Source organism: Canis aureus, chromosome 19 (genome assembly GCF_053574225.1).
Source record: "Canis aureus isolate CA01 chromosome 19, VMU_Caureus_v.1.0, whole genome shotgun sequence".
NCBI classification, from domain to species: Eukaryota; Metazoa; Chordata; class Mammalia; order Carnivora; family Canidae; genus Canis; species Canis aureus.
Genome location: NC_135629.1, coordinates 42,302,335 through 42,312,444, shown reverse-complemented (window position 1 = coordinate 42,312,444; position 10,110 = coordinate 42,302,335). Strand labels below are relative to the sequence as shown.

General features: G+C 43.4%; 1 pseudogene; it reads right to left on the bottom strand.

The window, feature by feature from the left end:
* Positions 1-864: 864 nt before the first annotated feature.
* LOC144291096 (large ribosomal subunit protein eL13 pseudogene) lies at positions 865-8,776 on the bottom strand (annotated as a pseudogene).
* Between the last annotated feature and the right edge of the window lie 1,334 nt (positions 8,777-10,110).

The window sequence follows — 10,110 nt, the reverse complement described above, 5'->3', positions numbered from 1 at the left end:
GAACAAAATGGACCAAATCCCTTGCCCTTATAAAGCAAGCCAATGTTTAATAGAAAAATAAATACACAGTATGTTAAATAGCAATAAGTTTAAGGGGGAGAATATAAAGCATGAGAAGGGGACATGAGACATTGGGGGTACAAATTTTACATGAGGCTTATGAAGAAAACGTTGGAGAAGGTGGGGAAGCCAGTCAGTGCTTCTGGGGAAGAGCAAGTGTAAAGGCAATGAGAGCTTGGATTATATTCTCTGGGTCACACACTGCATTCTTCAGTGCCTTAGGATTTTTGCACTTTTTTCCCCTTCTCTTAGAAGACTGTTTCTCCCCACCCTACCCATTGCAAGCAAATTCCTCTCCTTGAGGTTTCAATTTGAATGTCACCAATTTAGAGAGGTTTCCCAGCCAGACACTGTTGTCCACCCTCTCAACAGCCATTCTCTGCTGCTTGCCTGCTAGCAGAACACTAATTTTGTTGGGTGGACAGCTTCCCTTTCCCTTGCCCCAGAGTATGAGCCTGTACTGTGTGTTTTTTTCTTTTCAAGATCCTGTTCTGAAAAAAAAAAAAAAAAAATCCTGTTCTGGAACTTTCTTGGCCCTTTTTGCCTGGAAGTCAAAGAGCCAGGCACTTGCACAGGCCATGGGAAGACTGGCCTGGAAGTTCTTTGTAATGACTGTGGCTTTTCCTTTTTTTTTTTTTTTTTTTTTAAGATTTTATTTATTTATTCACGAGAGGCACAGATAGAGACACAGGCAGAGGGAGAAGCAGGTTTCATGCAGGGAGCCTGATGCGGAACTTGATCCCGGGACCCCAGGATCACACCCTGGGCCGAAGGCAGGCGCTAAACCGCTGAGCCACCCCAGGGATCCCTTTTTTTTTAAGATTTTATTTATTTGACACAGAGAGAGAACGCACACAAGCAAGGAGAGCAGCAGAGGGAGAGGAAGAAGCAGGAACCTCATGCAGATCTTGATCCCAGGACTCTGGGATCACCACCTGAGCCAAAGACAGATGCTTAACCAACTGAGCCACCCAGACTCCCTGACTTTCTCCTTTTTATGGACATTCTGTATGGGTATCATCAACCCTGTCATCTGGGCCAATTTGAGTTCTTCAGCAGAGTAGTCTCCCTCTTTGAGGGCAAAGGGCTTCCTGGGGAAGAGGATGAGTCCAGAACCTCACTCCTTCAGCTGCTGCCTTTTGGCCTACAGGGGCTCTGCGGACTTCTTCCATCTGCCTTCTTGGATCCACTGACATCCCAATGGTCCATGCCACCTTCTTGTGGATGCCAGCCTCCCCCATGTAACTCTTCTAAGCTGAAGCCCCTGCCAGCTTGCACCTTGGTGTGATTCCTCACCATGGGTCCAATGGATCCAGCCACAGGGTGCCTGGGTATGCCAGAGCTTGCCGGGTCTGATGTCTGTGGATCTTCCACTCTGGCTGATTGAACCATGTGGCTATGTGCTGCTGCTGTGCTTGTGGAAATTGGGCTTCAGGATCATGTCATTCTGGCTGGGCACATGGCTGCTGCCTCTAGGCCTGGGGGAGCAAGCAATGGGAGCTAGTCAGAGCCCTGTCCCCGCCCCAGCCATGCTGGGAGCAGCTCTGCAGTCCTGCCTGCCACCAATGGTGCCTGGGTCCAGCATACCCCAGACCTTCACTGTTTTAAGACTGTCATGTAATTCCACAGGGTTGAGTAAGAGACAGCCAAATCACCAAAATCTGATTCGTGAGAAGTTGGAGAAGTCTGTTGGGATTTCTAGGGGAAATACTTCTCCCTGATAAAAAGGATCAGCAGGTTAGCATCCAAAATCTATAATGAACTTATCAAACTCAACACCCAAAGAACAAGTAACCCAGTTAAGTAATGGGCAGAAGACATGAATAGACACTTTTCCAAAAAAAGACATCCAGATGGCTAACAGACACATGAAAAGATGCTCAACATCACTCATTATTAGGGAAATACAAATCAAAAACACAATAAAATACCATCTCACACCTGACAGGATGGCTGAAATTAACAACACAAGAAAAAATAGGTGTTGACCAGGATATGGAGAAAGGGGAACTCTCTTGTACTGTTAGGAATGCAAACTGGTACAGCCACTCTGGAGAACAGTATGGAGGTTCCTCAAACCTCTATTTTTATTTATTTATTTTTTTATGTTTTATTTTTAAAGATTTTATTTATTTACAAGAGACACAGAGAGAGAGAGGCAGAGACACAGGCAGAGGGAGCAGCAGGCTTCATGCAGGGAGCCTGATATGGGACTTGATCCCGGGACTCCAGGATCACGCCCTGGGCCAAAGGCAGGCTCTAAACCGCTGAGCCACCCAGGGATCCCCAAACCTCTATTTTTAAAGGTTAAAAATAGAACTACCCTAGGACCCAGCAATTTCATTCCGAGGTATTTACCCAAAGGATACAAAAATACAGATTTAAAGGGATACATGCACCCCTATGTTTATAGCAGCATTATCAACAGTAGCCAAACTATGGAGAGAGCCCAAATGTCCATTGACTGATGGATGGATAAAGAAGATGTGGTATATATACACAATGGGAAATATCCCATTACCCAACCATCAAAAAGAATGAAACTTTGCCGTTTGCAATAATGTGGCTGGAGCTCGAGTGCATTATGCTAAGTGAAATAAGTCAGCCAGAGAAAGGCAGACATCATATGATTTCACTCATATGTGGAACTTAAGAAAGAAAACAGATGAACATATGGGAATGGAGAAAAGAAAAAAGAGGGAAATAAGCCATAAGAGACTCTTTTTTTTTTTTTTAAGACTTTATTTATTTATTCATGAGAGACACAGAGAAGCAGGGAGAAGCAGGCTCCCTGCAGGGAGCCAGATGTGGGACTCAATCCTAGAACTCCAGGATCACGCCCTGGGCCAAAGTCAGGTGCTCAACCGCTGAGCCAGCCAGGCATCCCACCATAAGAGACTCTTAATGATGGGGAACAAACTGAGGGTTGATAGAGGGAAGGAGGTGGGGGATGGGCTAGATGGGTGATGGGTATTAAAGAGGGTACTTGTTATGATAAGCGCTGGGTGTTGTATGTATATGTGCTACCAAAGCGAGCACCACTGGGTGTTGTATGTAAGCGATGAATCATTGAATTCTACTCCAGATACCGATATTGTACTCCATCTTAACTATCTAAAATTTTTTAAATTATTTATTTATTTATGATAGTCACACAGAGAGAGAAAGAGAGGCAGAGACACAGGCAGAGGGAGAAGCAGGCTCCATGCCAGGAGCCCGATGTGGGATTTGATCCCAGGTCTCCAGGATCGCGCCCTGGGCCAAAGGCAGGCGCCAAACTGCTGCGCCACCCAGGGATCCCAACTATCTAAAATTTAAATTTAAAAAAAAAAGGTGGGGGGGAGCATTAGGGATGAGCATCTTGGTGGCCCAGCTGGTAAAACCTCCATTCTTGATTTTGGCTCGGGTCATGATCTCAGGATCATGAGACTGAGTCCCCCATGGGGTTCCATGCTCAGCATGGAGCCTGCTTGAGATTCTCTCTCCCTCTCCCTCTGTCCCTACCCATTGTGCTCTTTCTCTCTCTGGAGAAAAAAAAAAGGAGCAGCAGGGAGAAGACCTCCATCCATCCTCCATGTGGTTGAGTTAGGTTAGGATGCCTCGAGTTATGTCAGCCATTTAGGAACCAAGTGGGGAAACTGATCCAAACCTACTACCGCCTATGTCCACACCTCTTTTAGGTGAGTTAATGTCTTCTCAGTTTATGTCATCTTTGGTTGGCGTTTGATTACTTCCAGCCAAAAGGTCCTACTGATCCTTATCCACTGTTCCTAACTATTCAATTTAAAGGAGGTTATGTCTCCAATCCTGCCTACAGCTGGTACTCTCTCTACCCCTTATCTGTTTCTTTTATGACACATATCACAACTAGTAAATATATATATTATATTAAACATATATATTATATGTAATATATATATTATATTAATATATATTATATGTAATATATATGCATGTGTATATGTGCGTGTGTGTGTGTATACACACACACACACGCTTTTTGTATTTTTGTGTCATTCTTTTGTTTCTTTCTCAAGAAATACAAGTTCCTTGAATATAGCAACTTTTCTGTCTTATTCACCCTTGTACTCCAGTACCAAGCATCCTGTCTGGCACAATTTGAGTATCTATTAAATAAATGAAAAGCTGAAGGAATGATGGGATGGATGAACAAACATATCAGTCCATCCTGCTAACTGAACACTCCTTCGGGGTGATGTACATGTCTTATATACTCAAAATATAAAACACAGTCTGGGCATTTAACCTACACCTAAGACATTGTTATTAAACTAGTTAATGATGTCCAGCTGAGTCTCAGACTGCCAACAGTATCACTGTGTTACAAAGGGTTCTGCCCTCACCAAAGAATAGAAAGGAAGGTTTAAAAACAAAAAAGCAAAAAACCCACAAGCTATAGACCAACTTTTGTTCCATTGCAGCTGTTTTCCCTTACTCCACTTGGGTGTACACATTAGTGAACTCGAAGTAGTTCAGACAACTTTAGGTAATTGAAGTGGAATATACTAGTACTTCCAATAAAAAAATTATTTGTATTTGTGTATAATCTCTTATTCTTCATTTCAGTACCTTTCTTGTTTTATAAAGAATTTAAAACTCTGTGTTTATAAGTACTATGTTTTTTTTTATTTTTTATTGGTGTTCAATTTATGTGGGACTCGATCCCGGGACTCCAGGATCGCGCCCTGGGCCAAAGGCAGGCACCAAACCGCTGAGCCACCCAGAGATCCCCTATGTTGTTTCTTTTTAATGTATTTATTATTAATTTTATGTAGGCTCCACGCCCAACACGGGGCTTGGAATCAGAACCCTAAGATCAAGAGTGGTATGCTCTACTGACTGAGCCAGCCAGGTGTCCCTACGAGTATTGTTTTAAAAAAAAGGTGGGGGTCCTGGGATCAAGTCCCACGTCGGGCTCCCTGCATGGAGCCTGCTTTTCCCTCTGCCTGTGTCTCTGCCTCTCTCTCTTTGTGTCTCTCATGAATAAATAAATAAAATCTTTAAAATAAAATAAAATAAAAATTAAAAAAAGGTGGGGGGAGAAAAAGCACTACAAAGGAACTCGAAGAAACATATACCTCTCTCCCGGGATTCTAAGATTAATAAAGTGCTCTAAGGGTAGCCCCGGTGGCACAACAGTTTGGCGCCGCCTGCAGCCTGGGGTGTGATCCTGGAGACCCAGGATCGAGTCCCACATCGGGCTCCCTGCATGGAGCCTGCTTCTCCCTCTGCCTGTGTCTCTGCCTCTCTCTCTCTCTCTCTGTGTGTGTCTCTCATGAATAAATAAATAAAAATAAATCTTAAAAAAAATAAAGTGCTCTAAGTCAGCTCTATTCTTAATTTCATTGTTTAAAAGATTTTATTTATTTATTCATGAGAGACACAGAGAGAGGCAGAGACACAGGCAGAGGGAGAAGCAGGCTCCATGCAGGGAGCCCGATGTGGGACTCGATCCCAGAACTCCAGGATCACTCCCTGAGCGGAAAGCAGATGCTTAACTGCTGAGCCACCCACACGTCCCGCCATTCTTAATTTCAAACAAACATACAAAACCAACTAAGGTCTAATGGCAAACCATCTACTATTTCATCTCCAGGATCAGGCCCTGGGCTGAAGGTGGCGCTAAACCGCTGAGCCTCCTGGGCTGCCCTTCCCTGAGTCTTGATTCGAATAAACTGGGGAATACTTCTCAGCACCACTCCTAGAACACAAAGGAACCAAATTTTTTTAAAGGCAGGGTAAAAAAAAAAAAAAAAAAAGGCAGGGTAAAGAATACCCTGGAAAATTTTCCTTTACCTGATGGAAATTTAGGATGCAGTTTGGATGAAAGCAAAGCTCAGTAAATAACAATTTTTAAAAATTTTACTGGAGTACGATGTACTTACAAAAACGCCTATAAATCATAAGTACAAGGCTTGACAGATTATGACCAAATGGACATGCCTGTGTAACCATCACTCAGGTCATGAACTAGAACCTGGGAACCAGACTAGAAGCTTCTCTCCATGTCTTCCCCAACTACTACCGCTTCTTTTTTTTTTTTTTTTAAGATTTTATTTATTTATTCATGATAGACACAGAGAGCGAGACAGGCAAAGACACAGGCAGAGGGAGAGGGAGAGGGAGAAGTAGGCTCCATGCAGGGAACCTGATGCGAGACTTGATCCCAGCACTCCAGGATCCTGCTCAGGGCGGAAGGCAGGCGCCAAGCTGTAGAGCCACCCAGGTGTCCCTACTACTGCTTCTTTATCTCGGAGATCACCATTCTCTTGACTTCCTGCACCAGATATTAGTTTTACCACTTTGATGATACTTTAAATTGCTCAGGGGTTTTAATACTGAGGTGTTCTGTTTTTGTTTGTTTGTTTGTTTTTTAAGGGCAGCCTGGGTGACTCAGCGGTTTAGCACCGCCTTCGGCCCAGGGCATGATCCTGGAGACCTGGGATTGAGTCCCACGTCAGGATCCCTGCATGGAGCCTGCTTCTCCCTCTGCCTCTCTCTGTGTGTCTCTGCCTCCCTGTGTGTGTCTCTCGTGAATAAATAAATAGAATCTTAAAAAAAAAAAAGGATTTATTTATTTATTCACGAGAGACACACACACACAGAGGCAAAGACTTAGGCAGAGGGAGATGCAGGCTCCTTGCAGGGAGTTGGATGTGGGACTCAATCCTGGATCCTGGGATCACACCCTGAGCTGAAGGCAGACACTCAACTGCTGACCCATCCAGGAGTCCCTTAACACTGAATCTTATTTTGAAAATTAAATTGTTGTTGTTGTTTTTAAAGGTTTTATTTATTTATTCATGAGAGAGACACACAGAGAGGCAGAGACATAGGCAGGGAGAACCGGACTCCATGCAGGGAGCCCGATATGGGACTCAATCCTGGATCCTGGGATCATGCCCTGAGCCAAAGGCAGACGCTAAACCACTGAGCCTCCCCGGCATCCCAAAAATTAGATCGTTTTTTTCCTTTGGTTTTTCTGTGTACAAATAATTCATACCCAAAGTAGAAATTCTGAGAATTCATTACTGGTTTTAAAACTTCAACAAATTGGGGTGCCTGGGTGGCTCAGTGGGCTGAGTGACTATTTTGGCTCAGGTCATAATCTCAAGGTTGTGAGATTGAGCCCCGTGTAGGGCTCTGCACTAAGCATGGAGTCTGCTTGAGATTCTCTCTCCCTCTGCCCCTCCACCCTACTATAAGCATGTGCACTTAAATAAAATAAAACTTTCACAAAGACACAGTTCACTTCTGGAAAAGGCATTTAACAAAAGGTGAATTTTGCAGCTCAACTTTAAAAGTTCTATCCATTGGTAGTCAAACCAGAAAGAAGAGATATCATTAGCCAATTCATACTGATTCTACAATGTTATTAGTTATCTATGATGGGCCATAATAATATATCTCAGTAACACAATGAAATTATGTTCCCACATGATGGTATCAGATAAATGAAGTTAAAATGAGCTATTGTCTGCTTAAGCACAAGTTAAATATAATTGCTGGTTTTAAATTCAGCCCAAGTAACCAAATGTTCATTGCAGTTGGAGACTGTGGACTAGTAGCCACTGCTGCTAGAATTAACATAGTAAAGATAAAAGTAAAGATGAAATTGGCAAAACTGGACAACTGGCTAGAGCTGAAAGGTGCTCCCCTTTATGAATCCCAGTTCATCTTCTTCTTTTCTAAAAATTGTTATTATTTTTATTAATTTTTTTTAATTTTAATTTTTATTTATTTATGACAGTCACAGAGAGAGAGAGAGAGAGGCAGAGACACAGGCAGAGGGAGAAGCAGGCTCCATGCACCAGGAGCCCAACGTGGGACTCGATCCTGGGTCTCCAGGATCGCACCCTGGGCCAAAGACAGGCGCCAAACCACTGTGCCACCCAGGGATCCCTATTAAATATTTTTTAAATTTACTTGAGAGAAAGTAAATGAGAGAGAGCATGTGAGAGAACCCATGAGAGACAGAGAATGTGCGAGGGGGAGAAGTAGACTCTCCACTGAGCAGGGAGCCCAATGTGGGGCTTGATCCCAGGACCCCGGGATCCTGACCTGAGCCAAAGGCAGATGCTTAACCCACTGAACTACCCAGGACCTCTCATTGTATGCTTCTTCTAAAAGGACCTAAAACAAAGTCCAGTAAGCTTGTGATAAAATAAAGAGATGAAAGTGAGGAAAAGAATCCTATCTGGTGGGGGATCCCTGGGTGGTTCAGTGGTTTGGTGCTTGCTTTCGGCCCAGGGCATGATCCTGGAGTCCCGGGATCGAGTCCCACATCGAGCTCCCTGTATGGAGCCTGCTTCTCCCTCTGCCTGTGTCTTTGCCTCTCTCTCTCTCTGTGTCTCTCATGAATGAATAAATAAAATAATAATAAAAAAAAAGAATCCCATCTGGTAACATACCTCCCAGTCAGTGAACAAGCCATATGACTTTCCATGGTAACTGTTAGCTGAAAAGAGAACAGCCTTTCACAACAGTAAAGACATTAACATGTATAAATCTAATTGTCCTTAGAAAATCTTATGAAGGCTCTCTAGCTGCCTATGGCCTGTTTGAATCGTCATAACTAAAGAAGTTGTTCGCAGAACATCTAACTGATTCCCATCAAGTAAGAAGTGGAATCCATAAAGAAGCTGACCTCTGGGTCTGCTAGATCTTCCAGGCACTTAAATACATTCTTGGCCATTTTAGCTAACTATTTTGAGTTAGCTAAAATTCTAGTGCTATAAAAATGGGTTTTTAAAAAATACTTATTAGAGTTAGAAAGAGAAAGAGAGAAAGAGAAAGAGAAAGAGACAGTGTGAGTTGGGGAGGGGCAAAGAGAGAGAGAAAATCCCAAGCTGGCTCCCCATGGAGTATGGAGTCTGACTTGGGGCTCCACCTCAGGACCTCCAGACCATAAACTTAGCTGAAATCAAGAGTCTGATGCACAATCAACTGAGCCACCCAGGTGCTCCCAAAATGTTTTTTTTTTAATTTAGAAATGATACTTAGATGAAAGATTGTATGTCAGTCAGCTAGCTCTAAAAGAAACACATCCAAAAAAATAAAAAATAAAAGAAACACATCCTTCATTCCTGATTCCTGAGACTCTGGGTATATTATAGCAGGTCTCACCGAGGGTGGGGGGTGGAGGGTGGGGGATAGGTAGGAAGAGAGGGTTCAGTAATGAATACTGCTGACCTCTAGTGTTTAATAGAAGTATTACATTTCCCACTCGACCCAAATAGTGCTCCCCAAAAGACCCACTATCTGGCTGACTGGTCGTAGAATTCCCTAGTGTGTGGCCAATAAGCAGGCAAGTTTACGTCTTTTACATTCATTGTTATCATTGGTATGTTTTATTTTTTATTTTTTAAAAAGATTTTATTTATTTATTCATGAGAGACAGAGAGAGAGAGAGAGAGAGAGGCAGAGACGGGCAGAGGGAGAAGCAGGCTCCATGCAGGGAGCTCGTTGTGGGACTCGATCTGGTGACTCCAGGATCAGGCCCTGGACTGAAGGCGGCGCTAAACCGCTGAGCCACCCGGGCTGCCCATCATTGGTATGTTTTAATGTATTACAATCATCTTATATGTTTTTCCCCTGTTTACCATGGTTTTTCCTTGCTGCTACTGTCCTTTCCTTTTTAAAAATTAAAAAAAAAAAGATTTTATTTATTTATTCAGAGAGACACAGGGAAAGAGAGAGACAGAGACACAGGCAGAGGGAGAAGCAGGCTCCATGCAGGGAGCCCGACATGGGACTCTATCCAGGGTCTCCAGGATCATACCCTGGGCCAAAGGCGGCGCTAAACCGCTGAGCCACCCGGGCTGCCCTCCTTTTTTTTTTTTTTTTTAAGATTTATTTATTTTATGAGAGATACACAGAGAGAGACAGAGACATAGGCAGAGGGAGAAGCAGGCTCCTTGCGGAGAGTGCAATGTTGAACACGATCCCTGATCCCTGAGCCAAAGGCAGATGCTCAACCACTGAGCCACCCCAGGCATCCCCTTTTCTTTTTCTTTCTTTCTTTTTTTT